The sequence below is a fragment of the Arvicanthis niloticus genome, chromosome X, assembly GCF_011762505.2.
Source record: "Arvicanthis niloticus isolate mArvNil1 chromosome X, mArvNil1.pat.X, whole genome shotgun sequence".
Classification (NCBI taxonomy): Eukaryota; Metazoa; Chordata; class Mammalia; order Rodentia; family Muridae; genus Arvicanthis; species Arvicanthis niloticus.
In genome coordinates, this window is record NC_047679.1 from 81,585,885 (window position 1) to 81,591,350 (window position 5,466).

Genomic DNA, 5,466 nt, shown 5'->3' on the forward strand with positions numbered 1-5,466 from the left:
ATAGGAAGAATAATAATATCAACCAACCAGACACCCCCAGAGCTTCCAGGGACTAAACCACAAACCAAGGAGTACACATGGTTCCAGCCACATATGTAGCAGAGGATGGCCTTATCTGGCATCAATGGGAGGAGAGGCCTTTGATCCTATGAAGGCTCAATGCCTCAGTGTAGGGAAATTCTAAGGTGTGGAGGCAGGAGTGTGTGGGTGGGTGGGGAAACACCCTCATAGAAGCACGGGGAGAGAGGATGGGATAGGGGGATTTTGGGGGGAGGAACCAGAAAAGGAGATAGCATTTGAAATGTAAATAAAGAAAATATCAAATTAAAAAAAAACAGTTTCAAGGTATTGCAATCCCCAGACATACTTATATAATACCATATAAAATGTTATTTTGAAAACTATTACTCACTAACAAGTCTCTTCCTGATATAGAACAAAAACTTGGTTTGCACTACATTTGTCTATCTATAAACAAGAAGCCTATCTTCTTAAATTCTGAGGCCAAATCTAAAAGCTGTATTCACCAACTGTGGAGCAGTTTCAGGAAAAGACTTCTCACAACTGTATCCTAGGTTAAAGGAAGCTACCAGATACTCTCAGGTTTTGGAAATTATTCTGGATGCCCAAGTAGTATCCTTGAAACATTGCTGGACATTCCTATAAAAGAATCCAATAGAATTCTATCATTTAAAAATTGTCATTTAGACACTGATGTTAACTGACTTCTCTTACAAAGCTTCCAAGTGCTTGTCTCTTATGCAGGAGTCTGATGTACCAAACAGCTGATTTGCACAGTTACCTGTTCTACCTACAGAGTTCTGATACATGGCCCAGCCAGTTGTATGATTACATTTAATCTTACGAAACAAAACTTATGTTAACACATTTTTCACATTAACTTTATCTCTTAATGTTCTCCACAAGGTTGTAATAGAAAGGAGCCAATAAAATAGTCAAAGCTCTTCCAGAAAACCAATCACCTTACAAGGACACTTGTTCAACAATGTTCACAGCAGTATTATTCATAATAGCTAAAATTGGAAACAACTCAGATGTCCCCCAATTGAAGAATGTATAAAGAAATTATGGTACTTGTTTTATGGATACCATTGACAAAAATAACCTGTCTTGCTAACACCTCTGACAAAACATGCTCAGGGTTCTTTGGGTAGATGTTTTCCATGTTCTCTTTCTCTAATAAGGCAAGATTGCCTGAAGTATTTTCTTAACTATACTCTGAGTAATTGTATTTGTCAGGGTTCTCTAGAGTAACAGAAGTTATAATGTGAATCTCTCTCTCTCTCTCTCTCTCTCTCTCTCTCTCTCTCTCTCTCTCTCTCTCTCTCTCTGTGTGTGTGTGTGTGTGTGTGTGTAAGGGATTTACTAAAGTGATTTACAGGCTGCAGTCCAGCTAATCCAACAATGGCTGAAAACAGGAAGTTCAAGGATCCTTGCTCAGTCCACAAGGCTGGATGTCTCAGCTGGTCTTCAGTATATGCAGAATCCTGAAAAAGTAGGTTCTAATACCAGTGAAGGAATGTATGAGCTAGCAATGCAAGGAGAAACAGGCAAAGTTTTCTTCTCCCATGTCCTTATATAGGCTTCCAGCAGAAGGTATGGCTCAGATTAGTGTCTTCCTCTTTCAATATTTAGATTGAAGGAATGTGTCTTCCTATATCAAAAATCTGTACTAGAAGTGGATCCATCAATTTTAAACCAAGCAAAAATATCTCATAGGTATTCCCTTCATTTGTGTAATTTAGTTCATCCCAGATGTAGTTGACAACCAAGAATAACCATCACAATAATAATTATAATATCCCTAATAGTTTCACGTTTTGAATGTTACAGATGCTATCTCGCTCGTACCACATACTCCAAGGATTCATAGTATCATCAAATGACTGTCTTATTTTCTCTATCTCTGCCCTCTATTAATTTTATTGTGGTCTCTTAGAGATACCCTCCTCTGATTTGCACTACATGCTATCCCTTCTTCATTTTCCCTTTTACCAACTACAAAACGGTTATAGCAGTCTATGCTCCAAACCTCCTAATAGCAATTCAGGTGACTTCTGAAAAGGGACTAATGAGCCATCAAGGTCATCCCCCTAATTTGGGGGGGGGTTCAAGATTCAGGCCTATAATAACTGGACAGAGGGCTTCTTAGCATCAATGAACTTACCTTGTCTCACCAACTCTCAAAGAAACTTAAGTTTTAGATCAGTTTCCCATCCTTCAGGACCTACTTCAAAATAAAAGAGAACTAAATCTCCTGACTACTGCTAAATGTGGGATTTGTGCCCTCCTCCAGGAACAACGCTGCTTCTGCAAAAACAAACCCAAACAGGTTCGAGATGGGGTCCACATGAAAATTCAGTAACTAGTCTCTAAAATAAGACTTGGTTCCCTCCTACTTTGGCTCCTCCCATCTGTTCACACCTTTCTTCCTTGTTATCATCATACTTAGATTTACCCCATACTTCATATGTTTTACAGAAGCCACCCCTGGATCAAATTCCTGACATTAGTAAGTCCAAATTTGGACAATGGCTGCCCTGGCTAGGTCCCTAATCTAGTCAGTCTCATTGTACTCATGATAGCCCTCTGATTATTGTTTTTGTAGCTTTCACTGGGAGTGCATGAATGCACTCATAATGACTGACCCACCACAAATGACCAAATTAAAACTCTCTTCCTGCTACAATCAAGTCAATGCAACTGATGTCCCCTTAGACCCTGGGAACAGCATCTAGCCTAATCTCCATCCTCTACCTCCTACAGGAGCAGGTATATTGCCTCCCTTTTACTTGTCCTCAAGGTCTAGAACAAAGGGCTACTTAAAAAAAAAAAAAAACACCAAAAACCAAACAAACAAACCCTTTTTTCTACAAGAGTCCTGCCTGCAAGATATGCTAATGGCAACAGAGACAAAAAGGTTGTGTGGATAGCCAACCAATAGGTGACTTGACTTAAATTAAGACCTACTCCACGAGATGGAACCCCTATTTGATACTGCTTGAGTAACCAAGAACTGGAGCCTAGATTGTGCATGGAACTTGGGTAAAACCAAATATTACTGGTCTCAAAAACCAGAGACAAAAAAATTAAACATAACAAAAGTAGCAATATAATGACTCCTAATGGCATTCTGCTATACTCCCTCAGTGCCTTGCTCAGCCATCATCAGAAAAGCTTCCTTCTGCAGCAGATGGGAACAAATACAGAGACCCACAGTCAGACATCACAGAACACTCAGCCATAAGTGAAATGTCTCCATCAAATTTCTCCCCTCAGGGCTAAGGGAACCCTACAGAAGTGGAGGTAGAAGGAGTAGAGCCATAAGGGATGAAGACACAAGAAACAAGGCCCTCAAAAATTGATAATATCCATGTTCATATGAACTCACAGAGACTGAGTCAACATACATAGGATCTGAAAGTTCTGGACCAGGTCCTCTGTGTGTATATTATGGCTTCCAGTTTAGTGTTCTTTAAAAGGGATCCCTGAGTGTGTGGTTTGCTGGTTCTTATGCCTTCTCTTGAGCTATTTTCCTTCTGTTTACTTGGTTTATCCAGTTCCAACATGTTGGGTTTTGTTTTATCTTATTTTATTATCCCTTAGAAGCCGGTTTGTTTTGTAAAGAGAGACAGAAAGGGATCTGTATGGGAGGGAAGGTAGGGAAGGAACTGTGAGTAGTAGAGGGAGAGGAAAACATAATCAGGATATACTATGTGAGAAAGAAATCTATTTTCAAGGAAAGGGAAAACAATTCAAAAGAATTTGTGTGTGTTTAAAATAAAATGTCATTCTCTAGCCCCCATACAACCATTGCAATGGTTAACTCACTGAAACTATATCTTACTGCACATGGTCCAGCCCTGCCATCAATCAGTCTAGAAAAGAGGATTAGTTCAAGGAGCCTCCCCTCTATTACTGAAGTGTAGGCAATTGATAGACTCTGGGAGAATTATTCTCTTCAGTTGTAGACCCACTGCTGAATCCACAAGACTCCTATGGAAACCTTTAAAGCCATGGCCCTACAGATAACTCAGATTAATTTTAACAGTTCCCAAAATGAAATAGATATGAATGGATATGAAAATGAGATCAGGGCAAGAGAAGGAGGAGAGAGGAGCTGTAAGGAGGTGGGCTGAAAGTGGCCACTATGCATTGCTTACATGTGTGAAATTGATAAAACTTAACTCATGAAAGATTTTAAGACTAAATAGCCATAGATGAAGACACCTCATGCCAATCTCAGGTCTCAAGTACACACACAGGCAGGCATGCATGCATATGCATCTACACATACACATATGAACATGTCCACCTAATAAAAAAAAAAAAAACCCACTAAAGTAAGTTACTTCTTTGAAGCATCCATGTCTTTAGTTATGCTTTACTCATTCTCAGGCGCCTTTCTATTTTTAATAAATACCAACTCTGGCTTAAAAATGTCATAGTGAATTAAGTGATTGTTGCAAAAGTATTAAGATCTGAGTTGAGATCCCCTGCTTTTGTGTAAAAAGCAAGCTTGGCGGTAATAGCAGAACTTGAAGATAGAGGAAATGACCAGGGGATCTTATGGTCCAAAAAATTTAGCTAACTGGTATGTCCCAAACTCAGCAAGCAACTCTGTTTTGTGCAATAGGGTGGAGAGTGACTGAGAAATAGATCTTGAGGTGATCTCTACCCGATCCATGTGTGTGTGTGTGTGTGTGTGTGTGTGTGTGTGTGTATCACATACATACATACATACATACACACATACATACATTCATACATACATACATACAATAAACAACCAAACCATGCAGGCATGCAGAATCAAGCCTTGTGGAGAAAATGCTCCAGGATTAACATCAATCTGTGTTTCTTTGACACAGAAGACCTTGGTTGTAGATTAGCAGTTAATTCTTGAGGTGAGATATTCTTAAGAATTAGTTTCTACCTGCCCCTAGAAACATTGCATGTGTGGTTGCTCTGTCACATGTGTCAGAGGTGGCAGAGAAGAGGTGATTCTATGTTCAGTTTTCTGATTTATAAATATCTGAATGAGTAGTAGCTTAACATTCCCTGAAAAAAGTGAGCCTGAGCCAACCACCAGTCTGGCACCATGCAAGCCCTGACAGTTCCCAGGACTGGAAGCAAGCCTGAGACTAGATGAACTCCACCTGAACCTGAGGGTCCTGAGTGGGAGTGAGCCTGAGATAGTTGACCCTTGCCTGGGGGGTACTCTGTTGGGCCAGTAGAGGGGCGAGCCTGAAATGACCACCAGTTTTGTACCGCACAGGCCTGGGGATGGGTAGACCAGGTCCAAGATGATTCCTGCCTGGCGCCATAATGCAGGAGCTGGATAGATCACTCCTGGCCACTCTTGAGACAGCACCAGACACTCAGACCTTGGGGGACTCTCAGGGGAGCAAGTAAGAGGTGGAGAAATGGAAGAGAAACAGAAGG

At 40.5% G+C, this 5,466-nt stretch overlaps 1 pseudogene; it reads left to right on the plus strand.

The window, feature by feature from the left end:
* The first annotated feature begins 4,956 nt into the window (after nt 1-4,956).
* Nucleotides 4,957-5,080, plus strand: LOC117695634 (small nucleolar RNA SNORA17; annotated as a pseudogene).
* Nucleotides 5,081-5,466: the final 386 nt, after the last annotated feature.